This window comes from Dasypus novemcinctus, chromosome 21 (genome assembly GCF_030445035.2).
Source record: "Dasypus novemcinctus isolate mDasNov1 chromosome 21, mDasNov1.1.hap2, whole genome shotgun sequence".
In the NCBI taxonomy this organism is placed as follows: Eukaryota; Metazoa; Chordata; class Mammalia; order Cingulata; family Dasypodidae; genus Dasypus; species Dasypus novemcinctus.
In genome coordinates this window covers 46,168,591-46,184,986 of record NC_080693.1, presented here as the reverse complement: position 1 = coordinate 46,184,986, position 16,396 = coordinate 46,168,591, and the positions used below count along the sequence as shown (strand labels likewise).

The 16,396-nt window shown below is 40.9% G+C and overlaps 1 pseudogene; it reads left to right on the top strand.

Annotated features, from left to right (window-relative positions):
• Window positions 1-2,584: 2,584 nt before the first annotated feature.
• Window positions 2,585-7,015, top strand: LOC101422210 (liprin-beta-1-like; annotated as a pseudogene).
• Window positions 7,016-16,396: the final 9,381 nt, after the last annotated feature.

The window sequence follows — 16,396 nt, the reverse complement described above, 5'->3', positions numbered from 1 at the left end:
AATCCTGAAAAATCCACAACAATGCTACTAGAGTTAATACACTAATTCAGCACAGTAGTGGAACCTGTATAGCTAAAACATCTTGAAAAAGAATGAAGTTGGAGGATTCAAACGTCCTGATTTTCAAACTTATCGCAAAGCTACAGTAATTAAAAGAGTGTGGTACTGGCACTAGGACAGGCATAATGACCAATGGAATCAAATTGAGAGGTCAGAAATAAACTCTCACATTGATAGCAAATTTATTTTTGACAAGGGTTCCAAGTCCACTCAATGGGAAAATAATAGTCTTTTCAACAAATGCTTCTGGGAAAATAGGATAGCCTTATTCAGAAGAATGAAGGTGGACCCCAGCTCACACCATATTCAAAATGAACTCAGCATGGATCAAAGACCCAAATATAAGTACTCAAACTATAAAACTCCTAGAAGAAAACATAGGGAAACATCTTCTGGACTTTATGTTAGGGAATGGTTTCTTAGAATTTACACCAAAAGCACAAGCAACAACAAAAAATTAGATAAGTGTGCCTTCATCAAAATTAAAAACTTTCGTGCATACAAGAATTTTTTTAAGCAAGAAAGAAAAAAAACAACCAAAGAGTGAGAGAAAACATTTGGAAACCATATATCTCCTTAGGGTTTAATAGCCAGAATATATAAGAACTCCTCCAATTCAACAATAAAAATAGAACTCAATTAAAAAATGGACAAAAGCCTTAAGTAGATGCTATTGCAAAGAAGATATTCAAGTGGCCAGTAAGCACATGAAGAGATGCTCAACATCATTAGTCATTAGGGAAATGCAAATTAAAGCCATGAGATAGTATTTCACACCCATTAGAATGACTACTATGAAAAAAAAAGGAAAATAACATATGTCAGAGGGGATGGAGAGAAGAATTCTTGAACATTGTTGGTGGGAATGTAAAATAGTGCAGCTGCTGTGGAAATAACTGACAGATCTTCAGAAATCTAAATAAAGAATTATCATTTGACCTGGCAATCCCACGTCTAGACATATACCACAAAGAATTGAAAGCAGGGACTGAACAGATACTTGCACGGTGACATTCATAGCAGCTTTAATCACAATTGCCAAAAGTTGGAAACAATCCAATTGCCATGAACAGATGAATGGGTAAACAAATCATGCTATAAACATGCAATGGAATATTATTTGGCCATAAAAATAAATGAAGTTTGGATGCATGTGACAATGTGAATGGACCTTGAAGACACCATATTGAGTGAAATAAGCCAGAAGCAAAAGGACAAGTATTGTATGATCTCACTGATATGAAATAACTAGATCATAGAGTCAGAAACTAGAATACAGCTTACCAAGAGCCAGGAAGAGGTGGAGAATGGGGAGTTAATGCTTATGTAGTGTGGAGTTACTGTTTGGGGTGATGTGAAAGTTTTGGTAATGAATGGTGATGAAGGCAGCACAACATTTTGAATATAATTAACACCACTGACTTATGTAATCGAAAGTGGATAAAATGGGAAGTTTTAGATTGTATATATGTTATCAGAATAAAAAAACCAGAACTGTAAAACACAGTGCAAGCTAATACAAGCTATGGAGGATAGGTGATAGTATAATTATAATAAAACAAAACCAAACAACTCTTCTCTTTTCTTTCTCAGTTCTGCTGAAAATATACTTTGAATACATTTGAAAGGAGAATGAGGAGGGATGATTTAAGTGTTTCATATTTTTCCTCCTACAAATAAACACTCTCTATCCCCCTCAAAAGAACCAAAACTACTAGGCAATAATATGGCACAATCATTTCAGTATCAAAAGGAAAATGCAAATAATATCCTGAAACCATGCATCAAAATAAGGTCACAACTAAAACAGTTACATCCAAGAATCAGAGATCAGAATGCCGAGATAACAAGAAAATTAGTGAATCCATTAGTGATGTTTAGCTTTCATGCCTCTTTTGTATAACATTGATAAACTAAGGTTTGAAAAGTTGGGTTGGGCTATCCTATAACCTGAAAAAGCATACAAACCTAGATCAAGGAATGGGCTAGGAACTGGGTCATAAGGCTAAACAGATCCGTCACATCTGACATTAGGTTGCATAAAAATTAATTTGGGGGAAGCGGCTGTAGCTCAATCAGTTGGGCTCCCATCTACCATATGGGAGGCGCTGGGTTCGTGTCCCAGGGCCTCCTCGTGAAGGCAAGCTGGCCCATGCCCATGGAGAGGTGGTGCAGCAAGATGACACAACAGAGAGAGACAAGCAGATACAGAAGAACGTGCAGTGAATGGACACAAGGAGCAGACAGCAAAGCAAGCCACAAAGGGGGGGAAATAGTTAGATAAAATAAATAAATAAATCTTAAAAAAAAAAAGGAAAGTGCTAAAAAAAAAAAATTAATTTGGCAGTAGTGTACAGCATGGAAGACTTGTTGCAATCCAGGCAGAGGTAATGAGGGCCCTGATGAAAGTAGTGACAGTGTCCATAGGGAAACAATGACTTTGAGTGTCCTGTAAGGGAAGAATTAGATAAGAATTGGTGACTGACTGAGCTTAAAAGGAGAAGGGAAAGTCACTGATAATGCCACAGAAGAAATGCTACAGCAGGAGCTTCTGAGTAGGACATCCTTAGAAACTAAAAAATTGGACGTGATGGCTGAAATAGCTAACTTGAAGTTGAAACTGACTATTGTAGAGAAGGAGAGGTTGGATTATGAAGATAAATTCAGAGACACAGAGGGGCCAAAGCAAGAGGTCAGAGATTTGAGGTTGAGAGTCAGTAAATGAACAGCAAAAGACTTCAGTATGTGAAAAAGCTAAAATCAACCAAAGATGAACTGGTCTCTTTAAAAGAAAACCTGGAAGAGAAGGAATCTGAAGGAAAAAGTCTCTCAGAGAAATTGATTTGCGAGATGAAAGAAGAGATCGAGATTCTTGATAGAGATATTGAAGTACAAAAAAATGCAAAAAGCAATGGCGTCTTTGATGGCCATCAATGAAGAGAAGGATTGGAAAATAGAAGATCTCCCATAGTGCCTGAAAGATATAAGAAAATTCAAGACACAGTCATACTGGCTCAAGGCAGAGATGGTGAATGTGAAGACCTTCCCAGTTCTAGCTCTGTCTCCACTGTTTTGAATATTCACGTCATTAGTGATCTGGAGAAAAGTCCATCGCCTGCTCCAGTAATGGGATTGCCCAGTCACGACGCTTTTAACACAATTGTTCAGAAGAGTTCCACTCCGGCATCTTGCAAGTTTCAATCCCTTCATTATTGCCAGCATCTTCAGGCTTGGAAATTTCTGAAAAAAGCGATATTGCCTCCTAAACCAGAGATTTCATTTGAAGAGAATGATGGAAAAACAATCTTTGGTGCAGCCATTGAAATCCAACTGTGTGATAAACTTTTTCTTTTTAATTTATTTTTTATCTTTTTAAAGATTTATTTTGGGGAGCAGACATGGCTTAACTGATAGAGCGTCTACCTATCATATGGAGGGTCCGGGGTTCAATACCCAGGGACTCCTGACCCGTGTGGTGAGCTGGCCCATGAGCAGTGCTGCGGTGCGCAAGGAGTGCCATGCCATGCAGGGGTGCCCCTGCATAGGGGAGCCCCACGTGCAAGGAGTGCGCCTCCCAAGGAGAGCCGCCCCATGTGAAAAAAGCACAGCCTGCCCAGGAGTGGCACCACATACATGGAGAGCTGACGCAACAGGATGATGCAACAAAAAAGAGACGCAGTTTCCCTTTGCTGCCTGATAATACAAGCAGATGCAGAAGAACACACAGCAAATGGACACAGAGAGCAGACAACACGGGGAAGGGGAGGAAAAAAAAAAAGATTTATTTATTTAGTTCCCACCCCCCTTGTTGTTTGCGCTTACTGTGTGCTCACTGTGTCCATTTGCTGTGCACTCTCTGTGTCTGCTCGTCTTCTCTTTAGTAGGCACCAGGAACCGAACCCGGGACCTCCCATATGGGAGTAAGGTGCTCAATCACTTGAGCCACCTCAGCTCCCTCCTTTGATGTGTCTCTCATTGTCTTTCCTCTTTGTCTCCTTGTTGTGTCATCTTGTGCCAATTCACCGCACCTGCCCATCGTGCCAGCTTGCTGTCTTGCTCGTCTTCTCCAGGAGGCACTTGGAACTGAACCTGGGACCTCCCATGTGGTAGGTTAGAGCTCAATCACTTGAGCTGCATCTGCTTCCCTGTGTAGTAGTCTTTTTTTAAAAATCAATTTTATTGATACATATTAATAAAGCATGCAATTCCTCCAAGGTGTTTAATCAATGGTATTTGCTATAATTGCCTATATAATCACATAGTTGTACATTCATCACTTCAATTATTATTATAACATTTTCATTATTTCAATATTTATAATAATAAACGAAAAAACAAACAAGAAAATCCCTCACCTCTCAATCTCTCTATGCTTCCCCCATTGTACATAGCTGCTGTTTCTGGCTATTCTATCCAAAGTATTTAATCAATGGCTTTTAGAATAATCACAATGTTGTACATTCATTATCTTAAAAATTCTAGAACAATTTCATTACTCCAAAAACAAAGACTCCAAATCCCTTAGCATTCCTTCCTCAGACCTACTTAACAACTTATCTTTCATCTTTATGAATTGATTTATATTTACATCTTATATAAGTGGAGCCATGCAATATGTAGTACTCTCTATCTGGTCTCCTTCCCTTAGTATAACGTGTCTTTTTTGTCTGATATTAACATTGTGTAGTATTAATTTACATCTGTTCAGCTTCAAGGAAAAATGGTCTTATATATATAATTCTACCTATATTTATAATTCACATAATATATTTTTGTTTCACATAATATATTTCATAATAGCATAATCATACTGTATTTTTCCTTTGGTGTCTTGCTTGCTTCAGTCAGCATAATATCCTTCAAGTTCATCCATGTTATTATATGTTTCATGACTTCATTTCTTCTTACCATTGCATAATATTCCATTGTGGGTATACATCACAGTTTGTTTATCCATTCATCAGTTGATGGACACCTGGGTTGTTTCCAGCTTTTGGCAATTGTGAATAATGCTGCTATGAGCATCGGTGTGCAGATATCTATTCATGTCACCGCTCTCAGTACTTTTGGGTATATACTTAGCAATGACTGTTCTGGGTCCCTTGGCTGAACCCGGGACTGAACCGGAACCTCCCATGTGGTAGATGGAAGCACAATCACTTGAGCTACATTCACTTCCCTGTGTGATAGTCTTTTAACTTCAAGCCTGGGCAGTCTGAAGAAAGAGACAGCAGGAGAGGAAAAGGAGTCTATTCAAAAGCCTCCAGAGAATAAAGTTCTAGCAGAAAGCAGTCCGTTTGGGAGACTCCCTCCCAAAGCCCCGGGACTCAAGGCCTCTGTGGACGACAATCCCTTTGGCATTCAAAAAGCCAGATTTGCCTCTGGCCAGGGCTTTTTTTTTTTTCTCCAGGTACTAGGCCTCAACCACTGAGTCATATTAGCCTCCTTGAGTTGTTTTTTTTCTTTTGTCTGTTTGCTTGTTTGTGTTTTTAGGAGGTCTCTGCTCCCCCGGCTGGGGCTTTTTAAAAATAAAAAGTAGCAAGAGGACAATAAGTGCACCAAACTTGGCTGAAACAGAAAAGGAGGTAGCAAAGCACCTAGATCTAGCTGGTATATCTTCTCAGTCAAAAGATTCACAGGGGAACAGTCCTTCCTAAATTGCTCCACCATCTCCAGAAGCCAAAAATAAATCCAGAGGCATCATGAATCTCTTTGGAAAATTTAGGAGAAGTCAGTCAACCACATTCAACCCAGATGACTTGTCTGAGCCTGAATTCAAGAGCGGAGGGACGAAGGTGACTGCAGGACCCCAGCTGGGTTGGTCTTGAGACTTGGGGCAAGCTACCAGTGACCTGGATATGCCATTTGCCAAATGGACCAAGGAGCCTGTTTGCAATTGGCTTATGGAATGGGCGTTGGGGTCCTACCTGAATTCTGGTAAGCACGGATTGCACCTGTCCAAACAATTTTGCAGGCTTCTCAGAAAGATCTGGAGAAGGAACATGGAATCAAGCATTCACTTCATCGAAGGCCCTGGGATCTGAAGAAGAAACTAATCATGGAAAACTGGATTTCAACTGGGTCACTAGGTGGTTGGATGATATTGGCCTCCCGCAGTATAAGACTCAGCTTAATGAAGGGTGGGTGGATAGCCGCATGCTGCATTACATGACTGTTGATGACTTACTATCTTTGAAGGTTGTGAGTGTGCTACACCATCTTAGTATCAAAAGGGCCATCCAGGTTCTGAGGATACATAACTTTGAACCAAACTGTCTGTGGAGGCGGCCATCTCATGAGAGTGCAGCAGTGGACCAACCATCGGGTGATGGAGTGGCTGTGCTCCCTGGACCTGGCAGAATATGTCCCCAATCTCAGAGGCAGTGGTATCCATGGTGGGCTCATGATTCTAGAACCTCTTTTTAACCTAGAAACAATGGCTTGGTTATTGAACATCCTGCCAAATAAGACCTTGCTATGGAGACATCTGGTCATTCACGTCAACCTTTTGGTTGGCGCCAAGGCCCAGCACCAGAAGCGGGACTCCATGGAGTTGCCGGATTACATGCTTCTAACAGCTACTCCCAAAGTGCAGCCAAAGAAACTTGCCTTCTCCAATTTTGGGAATCTGAGAAAGAAGAGGCAGGAAGATGGGGAAGAAAATGTCCAGTGGAATTGAAAAGGCATCAGGAAGTGCATCTAAGAAAGGATTTAAACCTGATTTGGACATGGACCTATATGATGATAATTATTTGGACCGGTTAGAGCAGCTGGAAGATTCAGAAAGGACAGTGCAACCAATAGGTGCATTCTCTGAAGCATCAACAATCTAACTCACATGCTAAAGGAGGACGACATGTTTCGAGATTTTGCTGCCCGTTTCCCCAGTGCCAGCATTATGTATGGAGACTCCAATGTTTGACTGCAGGCCCTGTGTGCTTTTTTTATGCGTTTCCCCCCCTCTAATACTCACAGTATAAACAGTGAGCAACAGATTGAATATCTTTTATTGTTCCAACTTCTGCTCTATGAGAAGCAGAAATGGAAGGCAGGGAAAACATGTCTGTTTTAAAGTTGCCATGAAAATGAGACACTGGTGAATGAGGGTAAAGTTGTTTTTCCTCTATTTAATGTAAAAATCTGTGATATATTTAAGGCATTGTGTTCATGATAAGTGTTCTACCATTGCATTGGCACTTTGGAGAATTTCTGGTACAGTAGCCAGTATGAGTACAATGTCACATCAGTGTACATTGGCACCGCCTGAGCACGATGTTATATGCTCTAAAAATCAACACCCGGGGAAGCAGATGTGGCTCAAGTGATTGAGCTCCCACCTACCACTTGGGGGGTCCTGGGTTTGGCTCCTGTGCCTCCTAGAAAAGACAAGCAAGACAACAAGCTGGCTGATGGGCAGGCATGGTGAGTTGACACAAAAGATGAAGCAACAAGGAGACATAAAGAGGAAAGACAATGAGAGACACACCAAAGTTGGGAGCTGAGGTAGCTCAAGTGATTAAGCACCTCTCTCCCACATGGGAGGTCCCAGATTCAGTTCCTGGTGCCTCTTAAAGAGAAGACGAGCAGACACAGAGAGTGCACAGCAAATGGACACAGAGAGCACACAGTGAGCACAAACAAGGGGGTGGGGATAAATAAATAAATAAATCTTTAAAAATATATATTCTATTTTTTATTCAGTCCTACATATTACTCATGAAAGTCAACTGTGGAAAAGACAGGTTTTCACAATTTGAGGTGGGATGGGCAGTATAATAAATGCCATTGGATCTGGTTAATACATAAACTATTTGAATGTCGGTTCTATGAAGTTTTTAAGTTGTCAATAAGTTATCAAATGACTCATCAAAAAACTCCTAACACTAGATTAGTATTTATTAATAACTAACATGATTTGATGTTAATAATAATTTTCTTTGCACCCTACAATTCACTAGTTCAAAACTGTTTCAGAAACTTACTATATTTGTGTTTTGTTTTAATGTGAATATATGCCATTTGAAAAACTCAGTTTGTTACTAGAACCTGATTAAAATATCAGGAGACTGTTATAGATGCCAATTTCTTTATTCAGGTCACCATAACATACAATTTGTGAGAAGGTTAGAAATTTTTTGATCATATATTTTACTTACAAAATACCATGCTCTGCTGGTATCACCATACAAAAGGAAATAAAGTCCATTGAAAATCTGCCAAAATAAAAAAAAACCCAACAACTCAGTTCTATGATTTCACTATAAGAATCATCATCAACAAAAGATTCGATAATTAGAAACAAGAGAATAAATAAAGTCTTGAAGGAAGTGTGCGTGGAAGAAGAGTGAGCAGAATTATGCCCAAAGGAGACAGAAAAGGAGCCATCCACGAAATAGAAGTAGGAAAGGAAAGTACAATATTCTCAACCTCCTTAAAGTAGAGAATTTAAGAAAGAAGTTGGTTATCAGCAGTGCCCATAATAGGAAATCGACATCAAGGAAGGCAAAAGCTAGGGAAACGGACTTTGGCCCAGTGGTTAGGGCGTCCGTCTACCACATGGGAGGTCCGCGGTTCAAGCCCCGGGCCTCCTTGACCCGTGTGGAGCTGGCCCATGTGCAGTGCTGATGCGTGCAAGGAGTGCCGCGCCACGCAGGGTGTCCCCCGCATAGGGGAGCCCCACGCGCAAGGAGTGCACCCGTAAGGAGAGCCACCCAGCGCGAAGGAGGGAGCAGCCTGCCGAGGAATGGCGCCGCCCACACTTCCCGAGCCGCTGACGACAACAGAAGCGGACAAAGAAACAAGACGCAGCAAAAAGACACAGAAAACAGACAACCGGGGGAGGGGAGGGGAATTAAATAAATAAAAATAAATCTTAAAAAAAAAAAAAAAAAAAAGCTGGGAGAAGATGACTGCATTTGATTTGAAAGGAGGCCTTTGGAGACCCATGGGAAAGAAGGCCATGTGAAGAGGAAGGCAGAGATTGGAGTTATGTTGCCCTGACTAAGCAACACCACCGATTGACAGCACCTACCAGAAGCCAGAGGAGAGACCCAGTGATTCCAGTTGAGATCAAGTTGGAAGCCGACGTTGTTATTTCCCTGTGAGGAGCAACCCGTATCAACAGCAGCACTGACATAACCTGTGTCTTGGGGTAAGACTGATGTTTTAAAATATATATATATATATATTTATTTTAAAATTTATTTATTTCTCTGATACCGATCGCAAAGGGATGAAGGAGACTAAATAATACTAAATGAGGATAGTAAAAGTCAGCCACTTATTCAAAGGATTTAAAGGGCAGCAGTATCAAGTGAGCTGTGTTCTACATAGGAAGGCTTGTAAATGTGTAAATGAGAAGGAGCTAGAGGAGAAAGATTGGAGATACCGGAGGGAGTAGATATGTGAGCAAAGATCTCTCTCAAGAATGGTTGCGTTGTAATTTAGTCAAGAAATATTTATGAGTGCTTCCCGTGCTAGGCAACTGGGTTGCAGCTGTGAGCCCTGCAAAAACAATTCCTGCCCTCCTCGGTGCTTCTGTTGTGTTTAGTAGTAATCCAGAGCTGAAAGGAGAGAGGGAAGAGGTGGCTTTTTTCTTATACACCAGGGTGTAAAGGGAAGATATGTGGAAAAAATTGTGATGTTTTGCTCTTGGAAAAGCAGGGCAGGGGTGGGGATGGGGATGGAAAAGAAAGTAGGATTGTTGAGCCTGGTTATGTAGGAGGAATTAGAGATGGGGGAGGTAAATTGAGGCCATCTAAGGAAGTGAGAGAAGGAAGCTCTTGTAACCCATCTGGGAGGGGCTAGGATAGAAAGGAAATCTAGGGTGGCCACGAATGCTCAGAAGGAAGCTGATGTGTATTTCTGAGTTTCCTTGGATACCTGCTTGAAGATTTGCAAACAGCTGATACCAAACAAGCCCATAGATCGCTAAAGGGAGGAAAAACTTTTTGTAAGTTTAAATTCAAATTAAGCTTCAAGTAACATTGAGTTTGAAAGTTAGGGCATTGTTGAATAATGGGAGTATATTACATTTATGTAAGTATTTAGATTTTATTCACTTTGACATACAATCTCATGTATTCCTAATAACAACTTGGTAGAGTAGTTGATATTATCATATCCCCATTTTCTAGATAAAACTGGATTCAGGGAATTTATAAGGTCCCCGGGCTAGAAACTGGTGTGGTTGAATCTTCTTACTATTTCCACCCACTCTTGATTTTTCTAATTTTTATTCAATTCACCATTTTCTGATGAGAGAAACATTAAAAAACAGGTAAAAGAGGAGATTATAATATGGCCCTATAAAAAGTAAACTTTTCAAATAAAAGCTACAAAAGAAAAGATTTCCAAATGTCAAATGTGCTTACTGTTCTCTGACATTGCTTAAACCAATGTCGATGGCATTTGCAGAGATGAAGGAAAATTGTTAATGTTCTCACCAGCAAGTGATGCCATTGCCTGTGAATGTAGATGTAAAATGGTACCACCACTTTTTATTTTATTTTATTTTTTTTAAGATTTATTTATTTATTTACTTATTTATTATTTCTCTCCCCTTCCCCCCCAACCCCCTGTTGTCTGTTCTCTGCATCCATTTTTTGCTGCGTGTTCTTCTTTGTTCACTTCTGTTGTCATCGGCATGGAAATCTGTGTTTCCCTTTGTCCCGTCATCCTGTGTGTCAGCTCTCCGTGTGTGCGGTGCCACTCCTGGGCATGCTGAACCCTCTTTCTTTTGCGCTGGGTGGCTCTCTCTATGGGGCGCACTCCCTGCATGTGGGGCTCACCCACGCGGGGACACCCCTGTGTGGCACAGCGCTCCCTGTGTACATCAGCACTGCACATGGGCCAGCTCCACACGGTCAAGGAGGCCCGGGGTTTGAACCGCGGACCTCCCATGTGGTAGACGGACGCCCTAACCACTGGGCCAAAGTCCGTTTCCCCAGATCAGTATTTATTCTCTCAGTTCCCTCCCCATAAGATCACTTTGGGCTGCCCTAGTCCCCTGATTGAAGGGCAGGCTTATTTCAAATGGTTCTATCTCCAGGACCTGCTCTTAAATTCCAGTAACAGTCCCCAACCTTTCTCCATTCTGGTCTCTGGTGGTAAGAGTTCTGCTGTTACTAGTCCCTGGCATTTTAATCTCCCTGTGTTTCCCCATATCTTTGTAAATTATCCCTATTAAACAATGCTCAAATTAATTTGAATATGCATCTGTCTCCTGCTTATTTCTGACTGGTTCACCTGGGAAGCTAGCCAAAATGCCAATTTTCAAGCCTTTTTTTTTTCTTTTCTTTTCTTCATTAATTCAATTATTCATTCATTCACACAAATATTTATTTATTTATTCCCCCACCACCAAGATGGCTCCCTCGATTGTTTGCTCTTTGTTTTTGCTCATTGTCTCTTTGTTTTTTCTTTTGGAGTTAGCAGGAACTGAACCTAGCTGAGAAGCAGGCACTCAACCGCTTGAGCCACATCAGCTCCCCCTACACAAATATTTATTGACTATCTCATGTGCCAGGCACTAGGCAGCATGCTGTGGGTACAGTGGTAGCAAGTCAGAAATCCTGCCTTTGGAGGGAGACAAACAATAACCAAGGAAACAACTTAATTATGGCTAACTATGATGTGATAGAGGGCTATGGGGGCAGGGGACAACTATAGATTCAGTGGTCAGGGAAGGCTTCTCTGAGGAGTGGACATTTCCTCCTGAAGTATGAAATAGAACCCAAGGGAAGAGTGCTTGAGGCAGAGGAAACTGCTAGTACAAAAATGAGAAAGGGCTTGGCATTTTCTAGGAGCAGAAAGGAAATTAGTGTTCTTGGGGTAATGTAAACTAGAGAAGCAATAGGAGGCTGGAGAGTGAAGCAGGAATCTAATCATGCAGGGCCTTCTAAGCGGGTCATGGTAAAGAAGTTGCATTTTATTCTAAGTACAGTGAGAAGCCATGGGTTTTAAGCAAGGAATGATGAATATACTTTTAAAGATTATTCTGGCTGTCGAGTGGAAATAGATTGGAAAGGGACAAGATGGAAGCAGAGATTTTAGTTGCTTAACAATCCTAAATGTCTAGGCAAGATATGGTGGTGGGAATGGAGAAGGTGGCTGGACTTGAAATTTATTCTGGAGGTAGAACTAACAGGTCGTGGGGATGGTTGAGGGATGGGTGAAGAAAGAGGAAAAACTGCATTGATGCCTTGTTTTTGTTGTTGTTCGTTTGTTTTGTTTTTACTTAAAAAAATTTAAGTATATCATTCATACATGAACATACATAAACAATAAGTATATAGTAAAAGTTGTGAACTTACAAAACAAACGTGCATAACATCATACAGGGGTCGCACACATCAACCCACCACCAACATCTTGCATTGTTGTGAGACATTTGTTACACATTATGAAAGAATATCATCAAAATCTTACTATAGTCCATAACTTACATTTGGTGTATTTTTCCCTCAACCCACCCTACTATTTTTTAAAATAGATTTTTATTACTGAAGTTGTGAACTTACAAAATAATCATGCAGATGTGTAGAATTCTCATACAATGCCCCTTCATCAAGACACCACACCGTGGTGGAATATTTGTTACAGATTATGAGATAATATCATTAGAATGTTACCACACACCATGGTCCATAGTGTACACTTGGCACACTTTTTTCATACTCCCTCATTATCAGCACAGTACATCTTTGGCATAGATCAATGAATATTACAGTATTGCTGTTAACCACAGTCCATAGGTCACACCAGTTGTATTTTTCCCATGCTTCTCCACCTTCCCATCACTCTGCAATAGTGATGTACATGCACTCCAGCTCACAGAAAGACACTTTTACATCTGTGCCATAAACCACAATTCTCACCCATCTCTGGGTTCACTGTTATTCAGTCCCTAGATTATTCTCTAGCTTTCTTTCTCTTGAGATTTACTTCCCTAGACTACCCTTTCCAGCCACATTCCCATTTATAAACCAGCTGCTACTCACATAATGTGTTACTATCAACTCTACACATTTCCCACACTTTTACAGTAAACTTTAAGGGAAGTGGATGTGGCTCAAGCGATTGGGCTCCCGGCTACCATATGGGAGTGAACCTGGGGCCACCTGGTGAAGGCAAGCTGGCCTGTGTCGCAGAGAGCTGATGCAGCAGGATGAGGCAACAAAGGGAGCTGCAGAGGAGAGACAGTGAGAGATACGACAGACCAGGGAGCTGAAGTGGCTTAAGCAATTGAGTGCCTCTCTCCTACATTGGAAGTCCCAGGATTGGTTTGTGGTGCCCCCTAAAGAGAAGACAAGCAGACACAGAAGAACGTGCAGTGAATGGTCACAGAGAGCAGACAGCAAGCACAAGTGGCAAGGGGGGGATAAAAAAAAGTCTACATACATTACTCATCAGTAGTTCTTATAGCCCTCCTCTTACCTCCCTTAAGAATCCACCACCTACCACCAGGTATTGAAGATGTTTTCCTATATTTTCTTCTAGGAGCTTTATGGTTCTTGCTTTTATATTTAGGTCTTTGATCCATTTTGAGTTCATTGTTGTGTAAGATGTGAGATAGGGGTCCTCTTTCTTTCTTTTGCCTATGGATATCACCCAGCACCACTTGCTGAATAGACTGTTCTGTCCCAGATGGGTGGGTTTGACAGGCTTGTCAAAAATCACCTGATCAGGGAAGCGGATTTGGCTCAAATGATAGAGTATCTGCTACTATGTGGGAGGTCCAGGGTTCAAACCCAGGGCCTCCTGACCCATGTGGTGAGCTGGCCCATGCTTAGTGCTGATGTGCGCAAGGAGTGCCATGCCAGGCAGGGGTGTCCCCTGCATAGGGGAGCCCCATGTGCAAAGAGTGCCCCCGCAAGGAGAGCTGCCATGTGCAAAAAAAGCGCAGCCTGCCCAGGAGTGGCACTGCACACACAGAGAGCTGACGCAGCAAGATGACACAACAAAAAGAGACACAGATTCCTGGTGCCGCTGACAAGAATGCAAACGGACACAGAAGAACACACAGCAAATGGTCACAGAGAGCAAACAACAGGGGATAGGGGGAAGGGGAGAGAAATAAATAAAAATAAATCTTAAAAAAAAAAATCACCTGATCATAGCTGTGAGGGTCTGTTTCTGAAGCATCATTTTGGTTCTATTGGTCTATGTGTCTGTCTTTATGCCAGTACCATGCAGTTTTTACCTCTGTAGCTAGGTAATGTAATTTAAAGTGTGGAAATGAGAGTCCTCCAACTTGATTTTTCCTTTTTTAAGATGTTTCTGGCTATTTGGAACCCCTTATCCTACCAAATAAATTTGATAATTGTTTTTTCCATTTGTTTTAAAAAGGCTGGTGGAATTTTTATTGGGATTGCATTGAATTTGTGTATCAATTTGCACAGAATTGACATCTTAATTCTTAATGATATTTAGTCTTCCAATCCATGAGCATGGAATGTTCTTCCAATTATTTAGGTCTTTTTTTTTTTTTCTTTTAACAATGCATTGTAATTTTCTGAATACAAGTGCTTTACATCCTTGGTTAAGTTTATTCCTAAGTTTTTTATTCTTTTAGTTGCTATTGTAAATGAAATTTCTTCCTCTGAATTCTCCTCAGATTGTCCAATACTAGTGTCTTTTAAAATCTATTTCATCTAAGTACAGCTACACCAGCTTTTGTTGTTGTTGTTGTTAATGCATGGAGTATCTTTTTCCAGACTTTCACATACAATCTATTGGTATCTGTAACAGTTTGATATGGTTATGAATTCCAAAAATAGATATTGGATTATATTTATAACCTGATCTGTACCTGGGCCTGACTGAGTTATGATTAGGGCCTTAACTGGGCCACGTCATTAGGGCATTGAGTCCCCACCCCTTAGTGGGTGGGGATTCACAAATAAAAGGCATGGCAAAGGACAGAGTTGTGGGTTTTCTGATGTTGGAGTTTTGATGTTGGAGTTTGATGCTGAAGACTTAAGCTGGAGCCCTGGGAATTCAGCATGGAAAGAAAAGAGAAGTCAGCACCATGAAGGTTGGAGCCTTGAACCCAGAGAAAAGCACGCTCCAGGAAAGTAGGATCCCAGGAATCCTGAACCCTTGCAGACGTCAGCAGCCATCTCGCTCCAAATAGACTTTGGTGAGGGAAGTGACTTATGCATTATGGCCTGATATCTGTAAGCTCCTACCCCAAATAAATACCCCTATAAAAAACAACCAATTTCTGGTATTTTGCATCAGCACCCCTTTGGTTGACTAATACAGTATCCTTGGGTCACAGGTGAGTCTCTTGTAGGCTGCATATAGATGGCTAATATTTTTGTATTCATTCTGCCAGTCTGTGTCATTTCATTAGAGAGTTTAATCCATTAACATTCAATGCTATTACTGTGAAGGCAGTTCTTATTTCACCCATTTGACTTTTGGGTTTTATCTGTCATATTTTATTTTCACTATTATTTTGACACTTTTAGTTACATCTACTGATATAATCTTTATATCTAGACTCTCTTTCAAGCTTCTCTCTCCTGTTTTTTCTTTTCAGACTGTATCACACCCTTTAGTATTTCCTGCAAAGTCAGTCTCTTTGTTATAAAATCTCTCAGTTTTGCTTATCTGTGAATATTCTAAACTTGCCCTCATTTTTGAAAGACAGTCATGCTGGATATAAGATTCTTGGCTTATTATTCTTTTGCAGTATATTAAATATATCATACCACTACCTTCTTGCCTCCATGGCTTCTGATGAGAAATTGGCACTTGATCTTAATGGGTGTCCCTTATACCCAATATAGTAATTTGATATGGTTATGAATTCCAAAAATAGATATTGGATTATGTTTGTAATCTGGTCTATACCCGGCCATGATTACGCTATGATTAGGGCTTGATTGGGCCATGTCATTAGTCCCCAAGGGGTGGGGACTCACAGATAAAAGGCATGGCAAAGGACAGAGTTGAGGGTTTTGATGTTGGAGTTTGATGCTGCAGCCTTAAGCTGGAGCCCTGGAAAGTAAGCTCACAGAGGAAAGAGAAGCAAGTCCCAGGAAGAGAGGAACCCTGAATCCAGAGAGAAGCAAGACCCTGGAAAGGAGGAACCCAGGAAGGGTGAACTCTCGCAGACATCAGCAGCCATCTTGCAACAAGTGAAAACAGACTTTGGTGAGGGAAGTAACTTATGCTTATGGCCTGGTATCTGTAAGCTCCTACCCCAAATAAATACCCTTTATGAAAACCAACCAACTTCTGGTATTTTGCATCAGCACCCCTTTGGTTGACTAATACACCTGATAAGACAAAGAGAAGTTTCTCTTTGTCTTTGGCATTTGACATT